Genomic DNA, 16,226 nt, shown 5'->3' on the forward strand with positions numbered 1-16,226 from the left:
AGGGATTTGGTCATTTGTGCTGAACTTGGCTGAAGGGGGGAAGGGCGACGGACCTTTGGGTCCTAGTCTCCCTTGTGGCGGAAAAGAGACATTTGACCACTGATAGACTTACAAAATGGATGGGAGTCCGCCTTGCGCACTCCCTAGGCCAGCACTGAGGGGAGAGAAGGTAAGCTCTCCGCAGGGGGATGGAGACCACCGGCTGGGGAGGCGAGGGCGACAGGTACGAGCCTCCTAGGCAGCCTGGTGGACGAGAGGTGGGGCCCTGGAAATGGCGGACAAGGACCCGAGGGCTGGGGCCCATCGCTCAGGGGCGCAGGTGGGTTGCACCTTGCGTGGGCATCTCTACCTGGGGGATGCGAACCAGAGGGCCCCTTGGTGCTGGGGGAATAAAGAAGTTATGAGCAAATACAAGTTGAATAATGCATAATACAAGTAGATAAAATGAGTTAATAATAAAAAAGATGAATGTTGCTCATAATTTGATAATGTTTTAATAATCTATATGTCATGTTTATGAATTTGTGATTAAACATGGCCTTTTTACACCCACCATTTTCTCTAAGTTGATTGATTGGTGGGTATGCGGGCGTGAAGCATGCTGGGGGATCCGGGTCCTATACAAAGGGCGAGGCTAGACGAGCCCGTCTTTAGGGGCCGGCCCCCCGGCCCACGCCACGCCATTGGCCAAAGTATCTGGCCGGCTGCCCTATGGGCGACCGGCCGGGGAAGTACTTCCGGGTCGGGGAGGGGTGACGCACGTCCGGTGGGGGCGTGGGGGCCGAGGCCATGACCTATTTAGGTCAAGATCACGGACAACTCGGCCTCTTTCTTCGCCAGCACCGGACCTGCTCGCCCACTCCCCTCGCCATTAGGAATTTTGTTTAATCTCCCACCCACCCGTCCCCTTAAGGCAGTGATTTGGAGGTGTGTGTTGCGGAAAAGAGACATTTGACTACTGATAGACTTACAAAATGGATGGGAGTCCGCCTTGCGCACTCCCTAGGCCAGCACTGAGGGGAGAGAAGGTAAGCTCTCCGCAGGGGGATGGAGACCACCGGCTGGGGAGGCGAGGGCGACAGGTACGAGCCTCCTAGGCAGCCTGGTGGACGAGAGGTGGGGCCCTGGAAATGGCGGACAAGGACCCGAGGGCTGGGGCCCATCGCTCAGGGGCGCAGGTGGGTTGCACCTTGCGTGGGCATCTCTACCTGGGGGATGCGAACCAGAGGGCCCCTTGGTGCTGGGGGAATAAAGAAGTTATGAGCAAATACAAGTTGAATAATGCATAATACAAGTTGATAAGATGAGTTAATAATAAATGATGAATGTTGCTCATAATTTGATAATGTTTTAATAATCTATATGTCATGTTTATGAATTTGTGATTAAACATGGCCTTTTTACACCCACCATTTTCTCTAAGTTGATTGATTGGTGGGTATGCGGGCGTGAAGCATGCTGGGGGATCCGGGTCCTAAAGAACTACAAACTCACACCTTGCCACTGGTGTGTCATACTAAGTGGGCTCCCTTCTTACGCACATATCATTCGGTCGACTACAAGATGGGCTGGAAAATCCCGCACAGAGTAGATTTCCAGCTCGTGCTTGTAGTCTCCCAATAGCCAATGTTCATAATGGGATTTGAAACCTCACCCCCTTACCCAGACCTTGAAACTCACATGGCGTGTCTGTGTGTCACATGAGATCAGCTACCTTCACACGGCCACCTGGTGAGGAGCCAATATCACACAGTGGCAGGGAAAAGAAGCTGGAATGTACTGCAAAGAGTAGATTTTCAGGTCGTCTTTCGATGCTTTGAACAGACAATGTCCATTGAGGTGAGTGAAAAGACCCCAGGACATCGGCAACGGCAACGGCATCTGCAAGCTTTGCTTTTTTGGGGGGGAGGAGAGGGTTTGATGGGGGAGAGGGCAAAAGTGCCTTTTGGGTACTTCTTGGCACAGGGCCCTGCCCCCTCCTCACATGATGAAATGTGGTTTTAGTAGGCAGGTTTGCTTCACTCCAAGACATCGGCTGCAGCCGCAGAAGCTTTTTTCCCCTGGTTGGGGTGACTGTAGAAATGCCGCAAGCTGGGCTCGAGAGAAAGCACTGACCCCTCAAGGATCCGCCAACTCCTCTCACATAGTGGAACGTTTTTACAAAGGGGCAGGTCTGACTTTCCCAGTTGTCTTGTCAGTTGAAATATGTGATGGAAACAGATGTGTAGGTGTGATCGACAGATGAGCAGGTCGAGACAATGGTCATGTTTATTTGTCCATGTTGGGTACAGTAAGGGGATGGGTGTTAATCCGAATCTTGCATGGAATGCTGAATTTATATCAGCCAATCAGAATCTTACTTAGAATGCTGCGGCGTACTATTGTTCGCTTGCATTCGAAACTCGGTGACAGTGTGAAGCAGCGAAATGGAGTCAGGGACAGCGGGCACGTGCACCTGGTGCGTTGAGTGACACTTGAGTGGCAGGTCCTATTAGCCTCATTACCCACATCCATCCTTGTTAACAGACGTTGATTGCTCTTTCACCTCATTAGTGCACCCTCACTTTGTGGCATTATCTGCTGTTAACATCGGGTGTCAAGAGTTTGATAACAAAATCACAGAAATAGAAGCATTTGGAACCGACTTAGGGGTACATAATAACTTAACTGACAGCACATAGAAAGCACAAGCAAGGAGACGCTAGGGGAATTAAATGCAGCTTTTGCACCCAGTGCCGTGTGTGTTAATTATTTAGACTGCTTTCTGCTTGAGGCTGGAAAGTAATCCTGCACTTGAACCTATGAAAACATCGCCCTCCTGTGTGTTCAGTTCACCCTCTCAGATAATGTGCTACATTCACTGGACAGGTGATGGAAAATCGGAGCTGTCAGAGCACATTCTGCACGCCTGGTCACCTTATGTTACGCCTGGTCACCTTATGTTACCCCAGACAGCCGCCTCTAATGCACACCGAATAATTTAGGCACCGTGTCTGCAAGTTGTGTTTTAAACCTAGTTAAACATGTACTTCACTTCACCCTTTCCCGCCCTCCCCTCGCCTCTCTTTCTAGCCCGAGAACAGCTGCACGTGTCCCTGACAAAGGCGTTTCCGGATGACGTGCTACTGATCCGAGCTGCGCGCGCTTTACGAAACTGACTGTTCTTTGTCTCCTCGGACACCTGTTAGCTGGCAGGACGAGGGTCAGCTGTTCAGTCCGTCATCCCTGCCCCCTCCCGGTGGCACCATCCTTCACAGCACCGTCGTATGCCTTGCGGGGACCACTTCCCGTCTACAGATTGTGTCATGAAACAAGACAGTTCCTTTAGACAATTTAATGTGTGCATGAATAATACAAAAAACCTTTGCAAGATAAACACACATAAGATAAAAACAATAGAGAAGCAAAATGACAAAGAAGTATAAAAGCTAAAAAGATTTGACTTGACCATGACAGCTACAAAAGGTCTATTCCAAAACTGCAACACTTTCTGTGCAGAAAGAGACAAGTGCCATTATAACTAAGCAGTACCGGTTAATATAGACGTAAATTTGTGTTCATTCTAACAAGGACTTTCCCGTTCAGGTTGCTGTACATATTTTAGTTAATAAAAACTAAGCATTGTATAAAACAGATGTCGAAAAGGGAAAAAGTGTAATAGGATCACTGTGATAAAAGGTCATCTAAAATCAATGCTGAAAGAGAAGTGCATTTAATGGAAAAAGAGACAGCCCCACTTTCGATAGACATTTGCTTTAGAGTATACAAAATTGTGAACAGTGTGCAGGGCTGTTCCAGATTAACAAATAGGCATAGTAGGCTTCATCCTTTGGTCCCGTCTCCATTTAGGGGCCCCACGACAACGGATCAAAATAATATTGATCTGATCTTAAAAGAAAATTATAATCAAGTTTTTTAAATTATTGTTTCCAAAAGATTGATTAAAATGAATCCACTCAAAGAAATGAAAACTTGTAGTTAAAGGCTCTATAGAGAAATACTGTATTAATGTAATTTATCCATTAACAACATAAAGTACATAAACCAGAGACATCAGATTCACATAACAGTTTATCTCTTGAAAGTGCATCATCTGGCAGCTGTCAGTTTGTAAAAAGAAATCCGGAGCATTAGGTATTAGGAGATCATTTGTGAGAGGGGTGCCCAGAAATTTCGACTGCTTACCACGGGATTTAATCTGGCACGGCTGCAGGGAAGTAGGCACCGCGAGCAGAAAAAAAGGAAGTGGATTTAAACACCCTATAATCGGGCTACAGAACCAACCGACCATGAGTGATTGCACTGTACGCAGGCAGAAAGGGGGAACCAGAAGCAGCTCTGGGAAAATGGCTCAAACCAGCCCGCTCTCTTCCTCCCCACTCTCTCTCGTTTCCCATCCATCCATTCTTCCCTCTTTCTCGCTTTGTCTCTCCCCACACATCTTTCTTTTCATCCATCCTCGCTCTTTCCTTTTCTCCCCTCTCACTTCCTCTCTAATTGCTTTCTCTCTACCCTCCCGCCACCCCTCTTTCTCTCTCTCCCTTAACCCCTTGGGCGCGGCCACGATTCTGCGCCTGTGCAGCCGTTTTTAAGAGTGGACGGGATCATGACGGCCCCCAGCCATCATCAGCACACGCCCACCGTGATGCATGACGGCCGGGGGCCGTTATCAGCATGGAAGGGGTTAAAGGCTCCTATGCCTGCTGTAATTAACCTCAGGGAGCTGAGGAAAGTGACAGAGGTACAAGGAGAGGCCCACGGCCAAAAAACTGGCTCCAATTGCTGCAGCCCACCGGGGAAATGCCCGGCAAAATAAACGTCCTGTCCAGCCTTGCTCTCTCCTGAAGATCTCACTGCCCCTCTGTGAGCTGGAGAATTTAAAAGTGTCATCAGCTGTGACCCAAAAAAAACGTTGTCCAGTAGCTCCAATCCCCGTGGGGAAATGCCAGATGAGGTAAATGGCCAGTCTGGCTTTGTTGGACGGCCTGTGAAGAATGAGCTGCTGATACCTCTCTTTCTAATTTGTCATAAATATTTATTTTAATGTGATGATTTCTTGGCAATAGATTTGAAAGAAGATGCTTGAAAATCATAAATTCATTTTAATAGTTTTTTTAGAAGTATGTCATAGTGTTACTTAAAGGTACTTAAAGTTAATCTGAATTCTGTGGCGGTTTGGTTATATGATATTATAAACTTAGAGGATGCCCATTACACTGCATATCTACAGGGGCGGCTCATCCGTTATGGCGGAGGAGCGGGGACCGTCCATTGAATGCCAGCTAAAGACAAAAAGAAAATGATAATAATACAGTTTTATTATCATTTTATTTTTAGCCCTGCTGGCTGCGAGCCGAGGGAGGGGTGTGGCCTTCCATACTGACGCTGCAGCTGCAGCACCAGGGAGGAGGGGGAGGGGTGGGCACTGTCAAGGGTGCATGACGGTTTGACTAGCCCTCTGGGGCAGGCCAAACCGTCATGCGCACTTAGCCTTTCTCCACTAAGCTGTATTGTACAGATGGGTGAAGACACCAACACAGGCTCCAAGCCCATGTCTGAGCGCCGAAACGAGGTGCTCAGACCAATCCCAGGGCTACTCACATGCTGAGAATAGTGTTCCCAGCATGTGAGCGACACTGGGATTGGGAGCTGGGAGACTGCACAGTGTGCAGCAGTTCCTGGATGGGACGCAAGGATCGGGAGCAAGAAGGTGGCCGTCGGAGCAGGTAAGTTTTAATCTCAGCCTTCCACCTTTCTTCCTCAAATGGATCCACCTGCTATATGCTGTGCCAGTGGCGCGGGTACGTCTGAACGGCTGGTTGTCTGACGCCTTTCCGATAAATCGAGGCATGTGGCAGGGCTGCCCCCTATCGCCCATACTTTTTGCGCTCGCATTAGAGCCTTCGGCATGTAAATTGTGCCAGCGACAAGCTCAGGCAGCGTTGAGATTCCTTCAGCAGCCGTTGGTAGTTTTGCTATACGCGGACGACATGCTACTGTATGTCTGCGAGCCAGCTACGTATCTACCTGAATTACTCCTTGAGTACGTGAAGTTTAAGAGGTATTCAGGCCTTGGCATAAATTTTGCAATGCCGACGGTGTTCCTGCTGACAGCTGGTACCCGTGAAGAGAAGTTAGACTTCCCCCTGACGTTGTCCACTGATCGGGTCCTGTATTTAGGCGTGTGGTTGCACAGGGACTCCGATATGGTGATTTCTACGAACTGTGGCCTCACTAGGTTAATGACTAGGCGGCAAGATGGTCTAAACTACCGCTTTCCCTAGCGGATCGAATAACAGTCGTCAAAATTACGATTCTACCAAAGCTACTTTATCTGTTCATCAATATCCCGATTCGCTTAAACATTGCATTGTTTAATATGCTTCAATCAGCTTTGCTATCTTTCGTATGGGGAGGCAAAAAAAACCTATGTAGCTGGGATGTACTGGTGCAACCGTTCGAGCAAGGCGGCTTTGAAGCTCCTGATATTAGGCTCCACTGCTTGTGGGCTCAGGCGCAGTTTGCTCATTTCTGGTATTTCCCAAAGTGGTTCCAGCCGCACATTGCAGTCCAGGCAGATTCGGTGCTCCCCGTGCCGCTGGTGGCAGCTGCATTATTGGGCGGACATGGTGGGCCGCGTGCCAAAATCAACCTGTTCATTGCACTGCGTGGGCATGGAAGGCTCTGGCAAAAAGGGCGCAATTAATTACCTCTATGCCCCAACGCTACTGCTTGCTGCACACCCAGATATTTCTGCGACACAACAGCAGGCTGCGTTGCACACACTGGGAAAGGCGGGGATTGCACATCTGGGTGACCTCTATACACAGGGCCAGTTTAGACCGCTATCAGACATACAGGGCGGGCGGGAACACAATATGATGCTAGGGTTCTCCTATGTGCGTGTGAGGCACATAGGTGATATATATACCAACTATATATCCCAACTATCCTGCCGAGCCGAGAACACTGCTGGCACGGCAGGCGGTGCTAGCAGGCGATTCATGTAGGGGACTGATAACTAAATTATATAATGCTTCCCTGAGGGAGGGAGACCTGCTTGACAACCCCTCCTACAGTAAATGGAATGCAGCACTGGGGGCCTCTCTGTCACTGGATGCCTGGAAGTTCTGCTGTACATTGACGGGGCGCCTAACGGCGAATTGTAACCTCCGCATCATACATTTCAAATACTTGCATCAGCTCTACTACACACCTTTTCAAGTGCATAGATTTGGACTGCGGGAGAATGCCTACTGTGTGGGGTGTGGACAGGAAGATTTTATGCATTTTGCATGGTACTGTGCTGGTATGCATGCCTTCTGGACTTAGGTCACCAGTGTGCTCACGGAGGTGGTGCTGGAAACTATGGTGTGTGCGCCTGATGTCTGCCTACTGAGATGGGTAAAGAACCTCAAGCCCTGCAATCGGAGACTGGTGGCTGTCTCTACTTTGCTTGCCAAGCGGTAGGTTGAGCAATGCTGGGGGGGGTAAAACTCTCCCAACATTGACGAAGTGGGTCAGGGAATTGCTATATTTCAGGGACCAATTGGGGACTTATGCGGAGGAACTGCCCTAGGCCTCACGGCCCAAGCACTTTTGGGCTCCACTCACAGGGTACCTGCTTAGCAATCCTAATTTGCAGTAGACATTTGTAATGATGTACTGATTGTTGTGTTCAGCACTGGGTTCGAATAACTCATTCAGTACCGGGTTATGGGGTGGAGGGTCTGTTTTGTGTGGAAATTGTTTTCAACTGTAAAATGCTTGTATTACACATTTGCTGCAACTGATTTGCTTGGTCCCGTCTGGGGCTCTGTATCTTCTTGCTACAAGCTAAACAATAAAAAGATATAAAAAAAAGTTGTAATCTCCTTTCTTTAAAATTTTGGTTTTTTTTGTGTTACCACTCCTCCCACCCCACCACTTTGCAATACGAGTGTCCACGACTGTATTTCCACACCTTGCCTCTTGCACCACATTTACAAAATCCCTGGAGCAAAGCAAGGGATACCTGCATCATCTTTAAGATGGCGCTATGCAAATGGAATTGACTTGGGTTTGCTGAAATACACTTTGAAGCTGCTCTGGGCATTTCTAGACTTTCTAGTGATAGCGTTTTGCCTTGTGCTAATTTTGGGGCCCATAAAGTGCTCTCTGATCAATCAAAATTCACAGCTCGACAGTAAAACCAATCAATGCATTCAATAACCGTAAAGCACATTAGACACTGCAAAGAAGAGAGTGAGAGAGCGCAAATCAAGAAAATATAGAAGTGCACCATATTTACAAGCACGTTGTATTAGTTTAGTAAACATTATATAAGAGTGTCGAATTTATAGAGAGGAAATATATAAGAGTGTTTAATTGAAAATAGAATACTTATATCAAGTGTGAAGAACTAATGTAGATGTTTGTAGAGATGTTAGAAGATGTTGAAATCCCATGTTGTATGGCTGTGGTAGGGGAAAAATTCAATTCTGCTAATGTAGAAATGTGTAGGCCACATGGCAGTTCACATAGAGTACAAGATGCTGTTACACTCTTACACGATGATGGATTTTGATGTTGTTATAATTCAAGGTATTTTTGATCATAGAACTGAAATATATGTTTTATAGATGTTTCATATAATCATTGTCTGTAATAACTTAGAATACTGTTTAAACTAAGAAATTAAAGGTTTGCAGAGTGCACAGGCCCGTTCATGTATTTTTAATAGGCCTGAATAGACAAAGTCGTTTCTTTTGATCTGTATGTGCTCGTTAGAGAAAGGTCGTGCTAGGCACAATTTGTGGAGCTTGCTCGATGGTTTACGACTTAGAAGATACGATGGAGGCCGGAATTTGGGGCCCACAGTACAAGTGTCTGTTTGCAGGTGCGAGGAGGTTCCAATCAAGAGAGTGATGAATAGACTTTTGTTCAAGAGAATCAGGCACAGGCCTGGAGGAGGCTTCAGGAATTTCCTGGGGGGTACCGTCCTGCCGGAGAAGAGTCTGAGAAGCAAGGTCAACGCTAACGATGGGCCCAGAGGAGTATCAGCATGGAAAATGCCAGAACCAACACCACGTGAGGGGCGTCTTTAAAGGGCGTTTCTATTGTAAATATGATTTTGTATTAGGGACAGCACCCCTGGGTGGAGTTAGGGCAGATGGTCTGAGGAACCTAAGAGAGCGGATGGGTAGGCAGATAGGTTAACTGCGAGACACCGATTTACAACGAAGACTAAGGGAAGTGAGTGATCTTCTTTGGAAGTCACCACTGCTGACACCTTTTTAGGTTAAGATTTTGCTAAGTAGGGATGTCACTTAGTCTAGTGTAGGGACAGTCTAATCTGGATTTTCTTCCTTTCTGTAAATGACTCATAAGCTACAGCTTGTGTCTATTCTTGCAACTTTGATGATTTTTGAATTGGTTTTGGTAATATTCTTCTGCCGACTAAGAGCATTTAGAAAATTTATGTTTGTATTGATACCCGTATATCTTTTGAACCTTATATTGAGATGTTTGTATCTTCAGTTAAGTTTGGCTTTGTAATAAACTTTTAAACTTATTAAGAGTAAGTGGTTCTTTAGAGTGGTGTAAGTCATTAATTGATTGACCTAGTAGTGGATTGCCTTTTACTCTATGACAGGTACCAACGGTTCAGTCGACCTGAGTTGGGATCTAGATCTATAACAATAGACCAGAAATCCCGCGTTAACAGTTGGTAGCAGAGTGAGGATGGTTACCTTCTTGAGGAAGGTGATCTAGACTAGGTTAAGTTTACCCCAAGGTCCCTAGAGATCGAGAGGTGGCCTGCCGAAGAGGGTGCTGACGGCGCGAGAGAAAAGCAGCAGAATCGGACGAGAGTGAGTATAACAAGGGTCATGCGTGGACAGATTGCGGTGTTTTGTGTTGTATCTGTATTGTAATATCATGCGGAGTTGAATGCCTGTAGTGTGAATGAGAGAGGGTTGTGAGCGCGCGCAACCTGGCAGACTGGTAAACTGGTAACCTGGGAAACGGGGGAACCGGTGAACTGGTGAAAATCTTAAGTTCAGGGAAGAGCTTAAGTGGTTCGGGTGTATCGAACATCCAGAGTAGTTGTCGACCAGAGAAGGGGGTCATGAGGTACCATTGATCGCCCGCAGGACCGAGATAGGGGGAATGCAAGAGTGAGTGTGTGGGTAACGGACGCAGGTCGAAAGTTACCGTGTGCAAGTAACCTATCAGAGAAGGCGATTGTCTAGACCAACGGAAAGACATTTCGTCAGTTAAGGTGACAATTACAGTTAGACTGTGGGCGTACAGTCAAGGAAAGTGATCGCTTGGACGGAAGTAATCATTTTTCAGAAGTATGAATGGGACGCATGCATGATCGGGAGACGAGCGGAGAAAGGAGGGGAACTGCTGCGAAGGGGAGACGAGTGACGTCAGCGAGAGCTGCGCTGCAATAGGCCGGTCGGTGTGAAGCCGCGCTGAGACGAGTGACGTCAGTGGGAGCCGCGCTGAGATAGGCCGGTTGGTGTGAAGCCGCGCTGTGATAGGGCGGTTGGTGTGACGTCAGCAAAGAGCCACGCAGTGATAGGCCAGTCAGCGAAAACCGCGCTGAGATTGGTGGATTGTCATCAGGAAGTAAACGAACGCGGAGAAAATAGAAATTCGTAAATTTTGAACATGAAGTGTTTTAAATGTTTGAGAGGGATTTTTAAGAGAAAAAGAAGAGAATCTTATTACGGGGAAGAGGCACCGCCGGAGGGTACACCAGCTCACTATATGGCAACGAATGTTGGGTTACATACTATACTGTGGCTGGATGCTTGGAGTAAGATTACAGAGGGGAATAAGGAACTGACTTTTCCGAAATACGGAACGTTTAGACTAGAAGTGTTGCATCAACTGAAAGCAGTTATGTCCTCATTGAGACCTTTGCCTAGACCAACACAGTTTGAGGCCCTTAATGCATGGATTAGGGCGGCGCACGACAGGAGTCAGAACAGACGCCAAGAAAGGGTACGGCGATCAGTAAGGGCAGTGCAAGATGCCAAATGGGATGCGGAAGCCAAGAAATGGAGGGTACAGACGATTGAAGTGGATAAGTTGTATCCAATGAGAGAGATTACAGGAAAGAAATCCATGGAAGAGGATGAAGAGAGTGAGTCGGAGGATGGCCTAATAAATAGGTTATTGATAGATAGACCGCCTCCGGACAATAGGGAGATAGAAGGTACTGAACTCCCAAAGCAAGATAGGGTTGTCATAGAAGAGAACAGGCCATTCCCTATAACGGATTGGGTACCTACCAAAGGTGAGGAGACACCTCAACATAGTCCTGTACAGAGAGTAGTCGGAAGGGTTGTGGTGCAGAAGATGCCAGCAACAGAGAGGGTTGAGTCTTATGGATTGCCAGATGCTCTTCAAGTACCCGTTACCATAGGTCCCATAGTGTCGGTTTATCACCCAGAGAAAGGGAGAGAGGAAGAGGAAGAACAGGTACGGCTAGACAGAGAAAGAGTTGAGATGGAAAGAAGGAATAACACGACAAATGCCTGGAGGAAATTGCCAGGACCGATAACGTGGAGCACCCCCTTGGATTCAGCAGTGGATCCCGTAGCAGAGCAGGGGGGTCAGAGAGGACCGATGGACCTGTGGGGACCACGGCCGAAACCCTATAAAGAGTTGAGGGCTGACTTGAGGGAATGGGATAGGTCCACAGAAGCACCGAGCGACAGGTCAAGAGCAGAAGCTGGATGGGGAAGTCGAGGCAACGGGACATTATCTCACTGCGGGGCTAGCGAAAGCAGTCAGGAGTGGGACGGTAAAAGTCAGGAGAGTAGAGGAGTTACAAGTCATATTGACGGTGGAAATGTGCAGGAGCAAAAAGGTAGAAGTGCGGAGTGTGGAGAGACGTCTCGTCTCATTCAAAGTGAGGGAGACCAAAGGACACAAGAGTACAGGGATAGGTTTAGGTGCACTCACCACGCACCTAATGATAACGTACAGCACTGGAATCGTGAGAACACGGGGAACAGTGAAGGATCTTGCCATGCGTCGAGTGATCAGAGGTCACAGGCGAATCGTGAAGACATGGGGAATAATGGAATGTCTTACCATGCACCTAGAGAAACCAGGCAGAATGGGAAATGTGGGACTATGGGAAATAGAGGAATATTTCACCATACACCCAGAGAGGATGGAACTGCATGGGACCTGGAGAGATGGGAGCATGGGAGGACTCCCCATAACTCGCCTGAGCCTAGTCGTAGGACTCAGAGCTGTGATGGGAGAGATGTAAATAGACTCCCTAGAGATGGCATACTGAGAGCTGTAATAAAAGCCAAAAGACTCGATGTGACCAGCTTAAGATCTGATCTGGACGATATAATAGACGGTACATTGTCTTTAGAAAGGATCGACATGTACGAACAAGATGAGTTGCTGTTTATAGCAAAGGATATTACTCGGAAGGCAAGAGCAACTCATGAGAAACTGTCTGAACTGGCAGACAAGTATATGGTAGATTTGTCCAGAACCAAGGCATTACAGGGTAACCACAGGTTGCATTATTCAGATCAGGACTTAGATGAGAGGAGGACAACTGGATTAAAAACACACATAAGGGAGCTGATCACAGGAATAAGAGCATGGAGAGATCTGGACAAATGGGAAGAGAGGTGGTCCAAAAAGGGAACTGTTAGACGGAGTGCGAATGTGATGTCTCCGGAGGGAAGGCTAATGCAGATGGAGGCATTCCCTTTGCGAGAAATAGCGAATGGAAGTTATGTATACGTGCCCTGGAGTAGGGGAGATTTGGCTGCATTTACAAACTCATTTCCGAAGTTAAGGGAGAATCAGGTAGAGAGGTTTGTCAAGATTTCAAAAGTATTGTGGATTGATTTGAACACCTTGTTTGATATTGTGGTCCCAGGAGATTTGTGGCTAGCATGTAAGGTTAGTGTCGAGTGGCCAACTGCAGAACCAGAAAGGGATACTCGTACTAATGGACCGTCAGAAACGGTAATGTTAAAATATGATAGGGTAATGACATGGCTGAAGGAGAAGGTGCCACCACAAGATATAGATTGGGTAAAAATAGACCGAACAAGACAGGAACCCAAGGAGACAGTTCATGAGTTTTATGAGAGATTACTGAAAACGTTCAAACAATACAGTGGTTTAGATGTAATGGATCCCAAAGATATAGGACAGTTTGTATCGAAGTTCGTTTTGGGGTTGAGACCCGATGTTTGTTTGATGATTCAGCAACATTTAATTTGTTGGCAAAACAAACCATTGGATGAGATTTTGAGATACGCAAGGTATTGCAGTGATGAAATAGAGTCCAAAGCAAAGAAACTAAAAGAGAAACTGATGATGGTGCAAATGCAGTCAGCTGGAAAGGGAGGACAGCAGCAACAGGGAACAGGGACAATGGGACGGAAATTAAATAGTCAGAATAGGGACAACGAGGAAAATCTGAGACCTAGAATAGACTTTGCTACATTGAAAAAACGACAAAGTGCCACCAGTGTCACCAGGTGGGACATTGGAGACGCGAGTGTCCCTATAACCCTGAAAACGGAGAACTAGAAGTTCTAGAGGAGGAAGTTCAGGAAGTTCCAGCCCAAAGGGTGACAGTGACAAAGAGTAAGGTGGCCAAAGGGGGGACTTCGGCTCCACGAGCCCAGTTCCCGCAGCCACCAAAGATTACGACAGGGGGAAAGATCTATAGACAAATGCCTCTTTTTATAGAAGAAGGAGAGTGTTACTACGTTGATCCATTGACGGGACAACGTGTAAGCAGAGAGGAGGACTGTACCCTCGGGGCAGTTCTAGAGGTGGATCAAAGAGGACCGTTTGTTGAGGCTGAAGTGGCAGGGTGTCCTACAACATTCCTGGTGGATACTGGAGCTACTCGATCAACTTTGAGATCGGCAGTGGTTCCAGATCTACCAATGTCGGGGGAAACGATTCAAGTGGTAGGAGTCGCAAATAGGAGAATGACCAACCCTTTGACGGAACCAGTGCTAGTGCGAATAGGAAACCACAACTATGAACATCAGTTTGTAGTATGTGATTCTAGTCCTGTGTGTCTGTTAGGAAGGGACTTATTGTGCAAACTGAACTGCACAATATACTGCACACCTCAGGGAGTAGAGGTTCAGACTACAGACGAGGATGCTACCTTTAAAGTTGCAAATTCGAGAGCGTGTGTAGAACTGTATCCTACCCTGACTGTGGGGGACCTTCCTCTGGACTTACGAGATACAGTGTCATCAGAGGTATGGGATTTTACTGGAGAAGAGATAGGACTGATCAAAGGAGTAGAACCAGTGAAGATCATGGTAAAACCAAATGTTGAATATCCAAGAATGCCTCAATACAAATTGACCCCAGAGACGATTGCAGGAATAAAACCTGTAATCGACTCTATGATAAAACAGGGAATACTGAAGGTAATCGTGGGAAGTCCATGCAACTCCCGCCGATTATGGGTTTGAAGAAACCTAGTGGGAAATTTAGAATAGTGCAAGACCTTCGAAAGATTAATAACATAGTTGTTTCCTGTTGTCCAGTGGTACCGAATCCATCAGTGATATTGTTTCAGATACCATTCCAAGCTGAGTGGTTCACAGTGATAGACCTTTGTCAGGCGTTCTTTTCAATCTCATTAGATGAGGAGAGCCAGTACCTTTTTGCTTTTAAGCTGGAAAATCGCGTTTTAACATGGTGTCGTATCCCACAGGGGTATACAGAAAGCCCATCAATTTTCAACCAGCTGTTGAAGAAAAACCTTGAAAGTCTGGTACTGCCGCAGAACTCGGTTCTGGTCCAGTACATAGACGACCTACTTGTTGCGTCAGAAACGGAGAAGGCTTGTAAGATAGATACCATTGCCTTGCTGAACCATTTAGCTGAAAATGGACACAAGGTATCTCCGAACAAATTGCAGTACTGTTTGACAGAAGTACAGTACTTGGGTCACCGGATAGAGAAAGGAAAGCGCAAAGTATCACCAGATAGGATAAAGGCGATAATGAAGATGAACGCGCCTACGGGGGGCGTGGCTTGGACGCCGATCCGGATGGCGGCGTGAGCCCACAGCTCCGTGCCTGATCCCTTAATAATCCTGTAATCCCTCGCTCCTGGGCGAGCACAAAGCCCAGGAACCGAGATCTGGTCACCGGACACGCCACGGGTGACGATCGTGGGTCAGCAGGTGGCCGTAGACGGAGGGGAGAGTGAGGAGCGGATTGCGGTGCCCCGGGACTGAAGACAAAGAGCCCAAGATGGCGACCGTGCCAAGCAGAGGAGCCTGAGAGGCAGGGCGCCGAGGACCGCGGCTGCGGAGCGGGGCGGGCAGCGGTCCGAGGTCACAAGCGGGCGCAGCCCAGCCTGGCTGGCTGGAGAAGAGAGACCGCGGGGGAAGTGCGGAACGGGGGCCTCCCAACACGGAGTCGTGGACTGGATGCCCATCCCCCCACCGCTGGAGCCGGCGGCCATAGCGCCGGGGACACGACATCTGCGGTGCTCGGGACCCTGACCAGGCGCTGAGGAGCTGATCGCGGTGCAGCACAGAGGCATTGAAGAGGCGGACCCGGACCGCGAAGGGTGAGGAGCGGCCGAGGGGGGAGAGCGCACGACCTGGCCGGCCGACCGCGACGGGTCGCAGAGAGACCACGGACTGGTGCAATTGGTGGGGAGCCGGCCAGGGGAGCAGGACCAAGGCGGCGAAGGAGGACCGCTGCACTGCACCGCCGGGAGGACGCACCCGAGCCCAGTGGGGGCTGTGATGCATTGAGAGCCTGAGGGGGCGCAGTGGACTATTGGCCTTAGCGCTTGTCGGATCCCGGTGAGGAGGGGAAGCGCGGGCCGACGGAGCCCTTGGGTGGTGTGGACCCTGTTGGAGCGGGCTCGCCAGGAGAACCAGGGACGAGCTCGCCCTGAGCGTGGTGGTGCCTTCTTGGGCGGGGTGCGAGCCCTCTGGAGGGGGCGGCCATATTCTGGGCAGACGCTTGGGCCTGGGGAGTGCAAGGAAGACTCGAGGGGCAGCGCTTGGAATAGCCAGCGCTTGGAATAGCCAGACAAGCAGGGGCCACACAGCGGTGATACACGCAGATACCCTGATGGCCGCCACTGGCAGTACTGGGAGTGCGGACGGCGGAGGCGGATCGCTGGCCATGCCGAACGCAGACGGGGGGACCCCAGCAACGCAGGAAGCGTCAGCGCAGGAACTCCGACTG

The sequence above is a fragment of the Lissotriton helveticus genome, chromosome 1_2 (genome assembly GCF_964261635.1).
Source record: "Lissotriton helveticus chromosome 1_2, aLisHel1.1, whole genome shotgun sequence".
Lineage (NCBI taxonomy): Eukaryota > Metazoa > Chordata > Amphibia > Caudata > Salamandridae > Lissotriton > Lissotriton helveticus.